Source organism: Humulus lupulus, chromosome 8 (genome assembly GCF_963169125.1).
Source record: "Humulus lupulus chromosome 8, drHumLupu1.1, whole genome shotgun sequence".
In the NCBI taxonomy this organism is placed as follows: domain Eukaryota; kingdom Viridiplantae; phylum Streptophyta; class Magnoliopsida; order Rosales; family Cannabaceae; genus Humulus; species Humulus lupulus.
The window spans coordinates 77,230,333-77,244,536 of NC_084800.1; positions in this window are offsets into that span (position 1 = coordinate 77,230,333).

Genomic DNA, 14,204 nt, shown 5'->3' on the forward strand with positions numbered 1-14,204 from the left:
TGGAATCGAAGGGCCGAGAGTTAGATTCGAGGATGAAGTTTCTTTACTTATGGTTTTATGTGTATTTTTCCGCACTTTATTATGTAATTCCTTTTAATTACAATTATGTTATGTTTTGATTTTAAAACAATGGGATCCCATATCCTATTTTAAATTTTATGTAAGTTTAACATTTATTTTTACAAGTTTTTAATAAAGTTATGATCATTTCACTTGTAAGTTTTATTAAGGATTAGTGTCTATGTATAGTTTTCGTTAATGGTCCAAAGTCTAGAGTAGTTGGGTCATTACATTAGAGGAACCAAAGTCCAAGTTTTGTTATTTTGTAAAGCAGCAAACTCATGTTGCATTGCTTGGTGCCAGTGTTTTTGAGCAAGAGCTTGCTTTACAGAGGTTGGTTCAGTTTCAGTTTGGAGTTGGCCGAGATAAGATTTTGGTTTGAATGTTCCAGCTTTAGACCGAGTGACCATGGAATGAGTGTTGTATGGGGCAGGTTGGGGTGTGGCTGTGGTTGATTGAGTGGAGACAACTGGAGACTGTGTTATGGGTGAAGGAAGAGTTGACCTTGGAGAGTCAGAAGGATTTGGATCAGTAGGATAATGAGGTGACATAGAACTGCTTTCGGGCTGAGAGGAACTGTTGGTGGCAGAGAGAAGAGGTGTTGGAGCAACAGTAGTGGGAACCTGATAATCATTAACGTTGACAGTGATGGGGTGAGAGACTAGAGAAGAAGAAAAAGAAGTGGTGAATAGGAGTGGATAGGGAAATTCTGACTCATTGAAAGTGACACTTCGAGCAACATATATTCGACCACTAGGATGCAAACACCTATACCCCTTTTGAGACAAACTATACCCCAAAAAGAGACATTTGGAAGACCTGAAAGAAACTTTATGAGACTCATAAGGCTTAAGTAGAGGGAAGCAGGAGCAACCAAACACTTTCATGAGACTGTAATCAGGGGGAGTTTGGAATAATTTTTCAAATGGGGTCTTAAAGTGTAAGAGGGGAGTGGGAAGCCTGTTAATGAGATATGATGCAGAAGCATAGGCTTCCCACCAGAAACTTAAAGGCATTTTGGCTTGGGCTAAAAGTGTGAGCCCCATGTCAACCACATGCCTATGTTTTCTTTCTACACGACCCTGTTGTTGGTGTAACGACCCAAACTTGCTAATAAGGCTTAGGGCCTTGATTAGTGTGCCAGGAGGGCAATAAATGAATTAATATGCTAATATATGAATTAATGTGAATATGTGATAAAGATGGATGTTTAGTTGAGTTAAATGTGCATGTGGGCCCCGTCTGGATATTAGGGGTATAAATGTGATAAATGCTTTATATATATGATATGACTGTGCAGCACGATCCGAGACAGTCCTGGGGAGCGGTTAGCCAGGAAGTCACAACGGGGTTGAGATTCCGAATCGGGGCGAGTCGAGGGGTAATTTTGGTATTAGATGTGTTACGGGGTTATCGGGTTATGGAAATAAATATTTGGAGATATATTTGAGGATAGAATGTCTAGGAGGGAATATTGGGGAAATTTACCATTTTGCCCTCGGGGACGTTTTGGTACCCCGAGCCTTGAGGTAACCACATAGACTTAAGTGAATAAAACAAAAAGGAAGAATTATTTAGAAGCTTAAGAAACCGACACTTACTCTTTTCTTTCAGCTGAGGATAGTTCTTATCTCTTTCTCTCTCTTTCACTCTCTAAGACAAACTCAAGGAAAACTTTGGGAAATCAACTTGAAGCTAAGGGATTACAGCTGGGATTTAGGGGGAGCTTGAAGCTTGGAGAATAGGGAGCTGGTTCAGAGGTTTAATTCAGCAAGGGTAAGATTTAATTATAGAGATTATGTCTAGAATTTCTGCTGGTTATTAGAGATTGCATGTTAGCTAAGGTTGGGATGTTCTTGATTGCTTGGTTGAGTTTTGAAGCTGGTTCTTGATGGGTTTTGATATTGGGACTGTGTTAGAACTTTTGTGGTGATAATCTGGGACTGTTAGTTAAGTTTTGGGTGAATTGGTTTGAAGAAAACGCAGGGAAAAGGGTGAGAAATCTGGGTTTGGAGGTGAGGGCCGCGGCCCGTGTGCGCGCGCAGCCATGGGAGGCCGAGTTGCTTGTGGCATGCCGCGGCGCTTGGTGATGCGCGACACGTCCCATGTGTGCTCCAGGAGATGCTAGCCTCTGTTTCGAGGCTAGCCATGGCACTTGAGGGTAGAGCCGCGACCCTTAGTGCCAGCTTATGTTTTTAAGGGTGTTTAGGCTTGGGAACTCAATGGTTAAGGCTCGGGATGGATTTTATCACCCGGATTGATAGAATCCAAGGTCTCGGAGGTTACAGATTTGGCTTGAAGTTATTTAATGGATTATAACTTGATGGTTGGATATTATTGATGTGTTGTGACTAGGGTTTCGGCGAGGCTCAAGTTAGAGGACTGTGCTCGGGACATCGATGCTCAGAAAGCTCAGGACTCAGGTAAGAAAACCCTTGTTCCCATAGAGCTTGTATGCAGGGCTGAGCCCAATGTGTTTGAATAGAACTGGTATGCAGGGCTGAGCTCAATATGTTTGAATTGCAGGGCGTGGCCCTTTGATTGTATTTGCTAGTATTATGTACTTTCTTATTATGCTATGAATGCAATTATGTGAACGATCGGCAAGAGCCGGGAACGGTGTAGGCCGAGGTTGGCAGGGGCCAGGAACGGCAAAGGGCCGAGAACGGTGTTAGGCACGTTGAGTGCAAGGCCGAGTATGGCAAGGGGCCGGGAGCAGTGTTGACCACGTGGAGTACGAGTTGCCAGGGCGAGTCCCTAAAAGGATACCTGGGATATCCTCACGGTGTGGACTGCGAACCCAGGGCTTGGTAAACACCTAGGACGGCTAGGCCGTATGTGTTTAGCCCATTGGAGGCCTGTTTATATGCTTGATATATGTGTTGCATATGTTATCTGTTTGTGGGTTTTCTTGCTGGGCTTCGGCTCACAGATGCTCTGTGGTGCAGGTAAGGGTAAGGAGAAAGCCAACCGACCATGAATGTAGCAGGCATGAGGTGGCGTGTACATGTTGGGCCAGCCTGGCTGCCACAGCCAGAGGATTTTGGGAGATGGTTGTAAATAAACTTAGATTTTTGTCGTTTAGTCGACTTGGTTCAGTTTATATGATGTAAATGTTTCTAAACTGTATTTTGGGATCCCAAGTGTCAAACTTTTATGATTTTCATTGAAATGGAATTATTTCTAAAAATTTTCCTCTGTTTATGGCTTAATTACATTATTTATTCTAAAACCTCGATTAGTGAGTTGAATGCACGTGTTTAAACCCACTTAGTAACGACTCTAAGGAAGTAGGGCGTTACAGTTGGTGTGTGTGAGGACATGATTTTCTATGTTCTATGCCACACTGTTGGAATAGTTTGTAAAGAGGAAAATACTCACGACCTAAGTCCAGTTGTACACTTTTTATTTTAGTTTCAAATCATCTTTCAACAAAGTGAATAAATTGTAGAAAGAGTTGGGAGACTTAAGTAATATTTGTAGCCATCAAGAGAAGTATAAAAGGAAGGTCCCCAAACATCAGAGTGAATCAATTGAAAAGATGCATTGGTTTTATTTTCAGTAGGTTTGAGCAAAAACTTTGGATAAAACTGGCTTGGAAGGATGTCCAAGTCTACAATGCCATATTGAACCTATTTTGGATTTATCATACACAGGATTACTAGTGGTAGTACAATTAAGTGCAGAAGGATTTAGATGAACTAAACTGGAGGCAGACTCAAGCTTGGACTGGGAAATAGCAGCTGGAATGGATGGGAGGACTTGAAGTCTGTATAGTCCATCAAGAAGGGAACCCCTGAAAAGTACTTGCCTCGTTATCTTGTCCTTGATAAGACAACAAACATAATCAAATTCAAGGATAACATTGTTATCTTTAGTGAATTGAGAAATGCTCAAAAGATTTTTAGTTAGATTAGGCACATGGAGGATATCTTTTAACAGTAGGGATTTATTGGAAAGATTAGTGGAAACTGAATTAGAACCAACATGTAAGATAGGTATAGAGGAACAATTACCAACTATCACTTTGCCTTTTCCCTTGTAATCAACAGTATTGGACAGATGTTGTGCATCAGTAGTCATGTGGTGTGTAGCGCCGCTGTCAAGATACCAAGCATCAGAAGTATCATTTGTACTGTGTGTCTCAGTAAGGTTGGCTTGAGGATTTTCTGTAGGGGTGTTGGAAGATCCATTCGAAGATGATGGGTGATTGAATGTGGGATCAAACCGGTGATAACACCTATTAGCAGTGTGACCAACCTTGCCACAGAGTTGACACAGTGGTCGATTACCACGCCCACTATGATTGTAGTAATTACCACAACCTCCCCTGTTAAAGCCTCTGGTTCCACGGCCAAGGTTTGAGAAAGGTGGTTTGCTTTGACCATAGATGGTCATGTTGGCAAGATTTACTTGAACATTGTGGAGAGTTGTGGTGGTGAGTTGATTCACACGCATCTCGTGACTTTGAAGCAAGAACTGAAGTTCTTGAATGGAAATTGAATCAGTTCTTGAGATGATGTTGACAATAACAGCTTCGTATTCAGGACCGAGTCCACCAAGAATGTAAAGTGCAAGATCATCATCAGAGATGGACTGTCTAGCAGCAATGAGAGTATCAGCATAGCTTTTCATCTTTAAGATGAAGCCATCAATGGAGGAGGAGCCTTTCTTGGTGGATTAAAGTAAACCACGAACTTGGAGGAGCCGAGCTTTGGATGTCATGGAAAATAATTGGGCGAATGTGGTCCAAATTTCAGCAGAGGTTCGACAGTTTATCACATAGCCAAGCATATTTTCAGAGACAGAGTTCGTCATCCAATGCATGAGGAATTGATCAAAGTGTTGAGCCCAAAAGATGGTGTTTTAATAATTATACTCGCAAGTGCACAAATCATTTTGGAATATAATGTTCATGTAAGTACGAGGTCGAACCCATGGGAGTTGACTAACATTAAAAGAAACTATTTCAAACAAAGCAAGAAGATTCTAACCTAGTTCCAAATATTTGATGAGATTTTGTTTTAGAAAAATAAAAGACAAGTAATAAAAAGATTAATGATTAAATAGAAAAATGATTTTCAAGTAAGATATGTAAAATAAGATTATTAAGATATTAGAATCCACAAAATGCAAGTTCAATAGTATTTATAAGTATATTGATTCATAAGTTTAGATATAGTTGAAATAAATCACACTATATTTTTTTCAAAATATATTTTCTATTCAAGCACAAGTTATTTTAAAAAATGTAGGATTTTTCTTCACTTATATAAGATATCATTTCTAAGCATTAGTTGTGTTACAACCTAATGAAACTACAAAAAATCAAAGAGATTATGTTTAGGCAAAATATGATACTTATGCTCTAAGAATTAGATGTGAACAATTTAATGAAAAACATTTAATCAAATAATATCATATTTTTGCATAATGAAGAACTAAGTGTAATATGCTTTAACAATCAATAATAGATGAAAAATGCATATCTTTGATAGAAAAATCCATAAACAATTTTGCACAAATGGGAAATCAACATACAATAAAAAATACTATCTAGTTACATTTTGCTTCATCATCATCTTAATAATCTTGAAAAAGATTAGAAGCTCGTAACTAGATTGAAATAAAAATTACAAAATAACATACTTGACATGCTCTTCAAAAGATGAAAATGGTAGAGAGAAAATAGTGAAGAGAAGAGAAAAATATGAAGTGTAGAAGAGGTTGAAAAGATGAACAAGAGCCCCACAAATGGTCTTACAAGACTCTATTTATAGGCAAAATATGGAGATTAAATTAATGAAATTAAAATAAATAAATTGATTAATTTAATTGTGTTGGAAGTGGTAGGATAAAAAGAGTAAGTGTAAGGGTATTGGAAAGATGAAATGTTTGGTTGGATGGAAGATTAGTGAAAACCTACAGTGAAAAAATGAATTAGGAATGTTTATTTAGGTAAGAAAAATAAGAAAGAGTGAATTGATATTTGAGTGAAAAATATTGGGAATAAAAACATGATTTTTTTGGTCTTTTTTTTGTGGCTGTGGCAGGGTGGGTTCGACTGGGCAAGAGCTAGGCAGGTGGAGAGGCTGAAAATGGGCCTGGGCGTGCAGGGCCGAAATGGGGGAGCAGCTGGCGGTAGGGGTGGCAATTCGTGTAAACGTGTCAGATTCGTGTCGACACGATTAAGGTCAACACGAACACGACACGATTATTAAACGTGTCAAAAATATGAACACGAATATGACACGATTATTAAACGGGTCAACACGACACGAACACGATAACACGATTATGACACGATTAATCATAATTATACGGAAAAAATCAGAAAACCTATGTAAAGTATTCGTGTTATCGTGTCTGACACGATTATGACACGACACGATTATGACACGACACGATTAAGGTAAACACGAACACGACACGATTATTAAACGTGTCAAAAACTCAAACACGAACACGACACGATTATTAAACGTGTCGTGTTCGTGTTTACCTTAATCGTGTCGTGTCGTGTCGTGTCGTGACCCAAATTGCCACCCCTAGCTGGCGGGCCTTGGTGTGGCTGTGCTTGACAACTGGCGGCATCAGGAGCTGAAGGAGGCTTGGAGTAGATGTGGTGAGGCTGGGTCCGATTGTGGGCTAGCTCCTTCCCTTTGTTTTCTTTTACAGAGATGTCATTTTTTTCATCATTCTTCTTGCTTTTCAAGAGCAAATAACATACAAAAAATTCCCTATAAAACAAACATAAATTAAATTAAAACTAAATATTTTCAATAATGAAGTATACAACAAAAGTTCAATGAAAATATTAATTAAAATTTAATTTACTTAAACATTTAAGCTCAAAATTGCATCTTTTTACTCCTAACTTAACAATATTAATTTTAAATAATTAAGCCATAACATTTTACAATAATATAACAATAAAAATATACAAAAATCTATAAAATTAAAATAAATATAATAAATTCAAAATTACTTAAAAACTTAATAAATCAATTAAAAACTCAAGAATTAAGCAATAATTAGCACATAAAAAGTGGTAAAATAACTCTATTTTATAGAGTTATCACACTCCCAAACTTAATATTTTGCTAGTCCTCGAGCAAAAGAAAAATTAAAAACACACATTTTTTTTTATTTGGTGATATCAAAAATGTTCTCAAAGATTGCACATTGAAAATAATTTAAAAAAAATATGAATCAAAATTAACCTTATGTAATTAATTCCATAGTCAATCTTGCTTTGAAAATATATTTTAAATTAGAAGTCCAAAACTATTTATCAAGTTATTATGTGAATTTTGGAACAATTGTTGTAATAAACAATTTATTTCACATATTATGATGAATAATTTTTTTTCAACATTTCATTTTTTTTAAGCAAAATTGACCCAAGAATTAAACACAAAGCTTAAGAAAGATTCATATATTTTTTCTAAACTAAAATCAAACTCAATCAAGGGTATTATCATAGGAAAACGGATATCACCAAAAGGGTTTTTTTTTTTAATTTTTTTTATAGAAAATAAAGTATAAAAGCACAAAACTATATATATATATTACTAGAAAGATAATATTAAACATATATAAATATATCCATTTATTTTTTGTTTTTTTTATAATTAATATATAAAATAGATACTCTACCATCCAATTTTTTATTTATTTAAAAAAAAAAAGAAATTCTACCATTTTCAAACACATGAAAGAAGTAACCATATAAACCCACTACCCCCAAACTTAATTTATGCATTGTCTTCAATGTATCAAAATATAAATATAAATTGAAGCGTGAAAGAGTTTAGAGTTTAGAATGGTCGTACCTCATCATGGAGCATTGTCAAGAGTGCAACAAAAAGGAAACAAAAATCAAAACAAGAAGTTAACCTAAAACATAAATAAAACACACATTTACCAATAATTGATGAGAGCGATCAAGGACCATGGTAAATAGGATCCTCAAGAAGGATTTCATCCACTTTAGCAGTTTTCAATTCTAAAAATGGTTTCAATTTTTGTCCATTCACTTTGAATACATTACCATTATTAGGATTTTCAATTTCAATGGCTCCATGTGGAAAAACAGTGCGAACAATGGATGGACCTACCCACCTAGAGCGTAACTTCCCCGGGAAGAGATGCAAACGAGAATTGTATAAAAGGACTTTTTGACCGGGAGAGAAATCTTTTCGCAAAATGTTTTTGTCATGGTAAATCTTCATTCAATCCTTATATTTTTTGGAATAGTCATATGCATCATGCCTAAGCTCGTCTAACTCATTTAATTGAAGCTTTCTTCTCTCACCCGCTTTGTCTAAGGAAAAATTCAATTGCTTAATTGCCCAATAGGCTCTATGTTCTAGCTCAACGGGTAAGTGACATGCCTTTCCACACACAAGTCTATAGGGAGACATTCCAATGGGTGTTTTGTATGCAGTTCGATGTGCCCATAATGCATCAATGAGTCTTAAGGACCAATCTTTCCTAGTTGGATTGACAGTTTTCTCTAAGATGTGCTTAATTTCCATATTTGATATTTCAACTTGACCACTAGTTTGTGGATGATAAGGTGTAGTGACTTTATGTGTAATACCATATTGTTTCATTAAATGCTCAAAATATCTATTACAAAAGTGTGTAGCGTTATCACTAATGATAGCACGTGGTGAGCCAAAACGGGAGAAAATATTTTCTTTCAAAAACTTAAGCACAACTTTATGGTCATTTGTGTGGCATGCAACAGCTTCAACCCATTTAGACACATAATCAACACCAACAAGAATGTACAAGTTACCAAAAGAGTTAGGAAATAGACCCATAAAATCAATGCCCCAAACATCAAATATTTCAACAATAAGGATAGGATTCAAAGGCATCATGTTTCTTCTAGTTACACTTCCTAACATTTGACAACGTTCGCAAGATTTGCAATAAACATAAGTGTCATGAAAAATAGTAGGCCAATAAAATCCACATTGTGAAATTTTCAAAGCAGTTTTCTTACCACTAAAATGTCCGCCACATGCATGATCATGACAAAAAGATATGATTTTAGTGTGATCACAGTTTGGAATGCATCTCCTTATTATTTGATCATGGCAATATTTAAACAAATAAGGATCATCCCACATGAAATTTTTCACTTCAGAATAAAATTTAGATTTTTCATGCTTAGACCAATGAGAAGGAATTTCACTAGTGACCAAATAATTCACAATGTCAGCATACCACGGCAAAGAAGATATATGCATGAGTTGTTCATTAGGAAAAGTTTCAGTTATAGTGGTGGAGTCATTATTAGTCTCAACAACAATTCTAGACAAATGATCACCAACAACATTTTCAGAACCTTTTTTATCTCGTATCTCTAAATCAAATTCTTGTAAAAGCAAGATCAATCGAATTAAGCGAGATTTAGCATCTTTTTTCGACAAGAGATATTTCAATGCAGCATGATCATAATAGACAATTATTTTAGATCCTAACAAATAAGACCTAAATTTCTCCAATGCAAACACAACAGCAAGCAATTCTTTTTCAGTTGTAGAATAATTTAATTGAGCATCGTTCAAAGTTTTGCTAGCGTAGTAGATTACATGAGGTAACTTGTTAAGTCTTTGTCCTAGAACAACACCAATAGCATAATCAGAAGCATCACACATTATTTCAAAAGGAATATTCCAATCAGGAGGGCGAATAATAGGTGCACTAGTCAAAAGGGATTTCAATCTTTCAAAGGCAACATCAAAGACAAAAGCATTTTCTTTTCCCAGCAAATGACATAATGGGCGTGAAATTTTGCTAAAGTCTTTTATGAATCTTCTATAAAAACCGGCATGGCCTAAGAATGATCTAATTTATTTTATTGTTTTAGGTGGGGGAAGTTTTGAAATAAGGTCAACTTTTGCTTTATCAACTTCTATTCCCTCAGATGAGATTACATGACCTAAAACAATTCCTTTTTTAACCATAAAATGACATTTTTCCCAATTAAGAACTAAATTATTTTCTTTGCAACGAATTAAAACAAGAGAAAGATGGTGCAAACAGTCATCAAAAGAATTTCCAAACACAGAAAAATCATCCATAAACACTTCAAGATTTCTTTTTCAACCATATCAGAAAATATTGCAATCATACATCTTTGAAAAGTTGCAGGAGCATTACAAAGACCAAAAGGCATGCGACGATATGCAAAGGTTCTAAACGGGCAAGTGAAGGTAGTCTTTTCTTGATCTTCAGGGGCAATGGGGATTTGGTTATATCCCGAATAGCCATCAAGAAAACAATAATATGCATGGCCAGCTAAACGTTCAAGCATTTGATCAATAAAGGGTAAAGGAAAGTGATCTTTTCTAGTAACATTATTTAGCTTTCTATAGTCTATACACACTCTCCACCCCGTTTGTACTCGAGTAGGGATTAATTCATTTTTCTCATTTTCAATGACTGTGATCCCAGACTTTTTAGATACTACTTGGACTGGACTAACCCATTGACTATCAGAAATAGGGTAAATGATACCTACATCTAATAGTTTAAGTACTTCTTCCCTAACGACCTCTTTCATATTTGGATTTAACCTTCTTTGACATTCCCGAGAGGTTTTAGCATTTTCTTCTAGATGGATTCTATGCATGCATGTGGATGGGCTAATTCCCTTGATGTCTCCAATAGTCCAACCTATGGCTTCCTTGTGTTTTCTAAGGACATTTAACAATTTATCTTCTTGTTCTTTATCTAAAGCAGATGCTATGATAACAGGCAAGGTTTTAGACTCTCATAGAAAAGCATATTTCAAATTTTCTGGCAAAGGTTTAAGGTCTAACTTTGGAGACTCGGAAATTGATTGAACATGATCTAAGGGTGAAAAGGGTTCAACTTTGGTTTCATTTAAGGGTATAGACTCTAACAAAGAATTCACATCATCATTAAAATCATCAATATGCAAGTTCATACCAAAGTATTTTTCACAAAAATCAAGTAAGTCATTTCCATCATCTTCACACATACTCTCTATCATGTTAACTCCATGCACTTCCTCACACTCAACAGACTTAGCAACATTAAAAATATTTAATTCAACAGTCATGTTTCCAAAAGATAATTTCAATACACCATTACGACAGTTGATAATTGCATTAGATGTAGCTAAAAATGGTCTACCCAGAATGATGGGTATTTGAGCATGAGCATTTTCAACAGGTTGAGTGTCAAGAACAATAAAGTCCACAGGAAAATAGAATTTATCCACTTTAATTAAAACATCTTCTACAATACCTCTAGGGATTTTCACTGAACGATCGGCTAATTGAAGTGTTATAGAAGTTGGTTTTAATTCTCCTAGACCAAGTTGCTTATACACAGAATAAGGCAGCAAATTCACACTAGCTCCTAAATCAAGTAAAACTTTGTTAATAAAATGATCGCCAATGATGCATGAAATTGTTGGACAACTGGGATCTTTATATTTCACAAGGCTTTTATGTTGAATTATGGAGCTAACTTGTTCAGTTAAAAACGCATTTTTTGGAACATTTGTGTTTCTTTTAACAGTGCAAAGGTCTTTTAAGAATTTAGAATAGGCAGGAATTTGTTTAATGGTATCTAAGAAAGGAATGTTGATGCTTACTTGTTTGAAAAATTCTAAGATGTCACTATATTGGTTGCCTTTCTTGAGTGGAATTAATCTTTGTGGAAAAGGAGCTTTTGGGATGGAAGGAAGGATTTGAGCATCATCTTTTGAAAGGTCATTTGTGTTGGAACTTTGAGGTTGGCTTTGGTCTTTTTCAACTTGAGGTACGTAATCGGATTTGACAATTTGTTTTCCGGACCTAAGAGTTGAAATAGACTTAGCTTCTTCTTTATGACTAGGAACTCCTATTTCATATTGGCACTACAACAAAAAAGGCCATTTGCGTCAGTTTAGCACTGCCACAGTTGAGTTTTTGCGTCAGTGTACTATGTGACGCAATTGCCCATGATGCAAACCATAGTGTCATTGCGTCAGTGGGGCACTGCCACAAACTAGCATTTGTGGCAGTGCCCCACTGACGCAAATGACACTCTGGTTTGTGTCAGTGGGGCACTGCCACAAATGTTAAAACGAGTATTTTTTGCGTCAGTTGGGCACTGTCACATAAATTATTAACCAGGGAAGTTGCAAATGTTTATGCCAATTTCCCTGGCCTGTTTTGATAAAAATAATCAGCAGCAGAAACAGAAAAAACAGCAGCAGAAACAGAAAAACAGCAGTATGAACAGAAAAACAACAATATAAGTTTTTATAAACATTTATCTAGAGTTAACATTTGTGATCAAAACTATAAAAGTAATTCAAATATCAAAGTTAATATGTACTCTTGTGTTCTAAATTTCTAAGTGTCAAACCTACTTAAACTAAAATTTCCTCACCCACTTGCTCATTTGCTAATTGAGATACGTCATAATTGATTCAGTCCACTCATCCCGTATCTCGTTGATTTCATCAGCCGAATATGGACTCGTATTCGTAAACTAATTAGAAAATATTTAAAATAATAAGTTACAAATAATCATCCAAATAAAATCATGAACGATAGTTTAAATGAAAATTAAAAAGCAAAACAATACCTCATTTTTCAAGTAGGCCTTCGGTCTAGGCTGTGAAATCAAGTCTCTAGCAAATTTCATAACGTAAAAGCCACACTCGGTTGGCCCAGTCTGGTTTCGACACTATTACAACATAGTTATCCAAAGTTAAGAATTATATTTAGTAAGTTATTATAATAGAAATATGTCAAAAAGTTGAATACGATAAGTAATATAGTTTACTTACCTTAGGAACACAAACTTTTAGATTGATTGACTCTTTTAGTCTTCGGTGTGTATCATATTGATCCAACGCCCTGCACACAATATTAATATTTACCCATATATGAGTTTGAAATAAAATCATAAATTAATTAAGTAAAATGAAAAACTTACATGATAATTATTTCCTTGATTTCCGGACGGAAATGTGAGTTTACAGGATCCAAAAAAGCTACCGAATGACTGTGGGGCTGAATTAATACTAACATCCAATGAAAGCTGCAATAAAAAACCTTGTGTAAGATATTTATCAATAAACAAAATATATGAATATAAAATTAAGTTAACTTACTTGTTGTTCCAAGGACAAATTAGAAACTGTATCTCTAGCTCCATCTGTAGAAACCGATCAAAGAGATTTTTAGCACGTATTTCATTGGTTCCTGCATTAGTGGACACTAAAGCGGGATGCATGAAAGTGTACATGTGGTTCAATCCCTTCGTTTGCACCAAATCATCGAGGAATCTACATATAATTAAAAAAGTTAATAAACTATTAAATTTCAAGTTAAACTAAATAAACTAAGATTATAAACACCATTGTACCTCATATATAATGCTAGCTCGGTCTGTCCAATCATCTAATAGTTGCACAAGTGGAGGATATCATATATCCCTAATAGAGCGATAGTTTCGAATCCAAATACCCTTTCAACAATTGGAATCTCTACCACGCGGTCAGCTTGCCATTTATCAATAAACTTCACCAAACACCTCAATATTTTTGAGAAAGGCACTTCTGTAGGCTCCTGTGTCAATGCCTCTATTCTTTTTTTTTATTGTCTTGGTTGTTGAGTAGAGGGCGCAAGTGGCTCTTTCGTTTGTTGATTAGTAAGAACCCAATGTTGTGGCCATCCAACATCATACCCGACTGCTTGTCCAACCAATGTATAACCTTCCATTGTAAGCGGATATGGTAAACTAGCGTTCTCTTGAATGGCTACCTCAACTCTGACACGATAATTTCCAGGAGGCAGTTGAACGCTATGTATTTTTGTGCAACAGGTACTTACAAGTTTCCCCTCTGCAACTATATTTTGTGTCGAACCAAGACACAACTTACAATTAATCTGTTACATTCCAATTAATCTGTTAGACTTTTCGATAAACTAGTTTATTTTTACTGTATCAAATATATGCAATAATGAATTAATAAGAAACTATTACCTCCTCAGGAAAATTTGACTGTGGTGGTGGGGGAGCACATGGTGCCTGCGTCGGTGGTGGAGGAGCAAGTGGTAGCTGTGAGGGTGGTCGGTGAGCATATGATGTCCATGTCG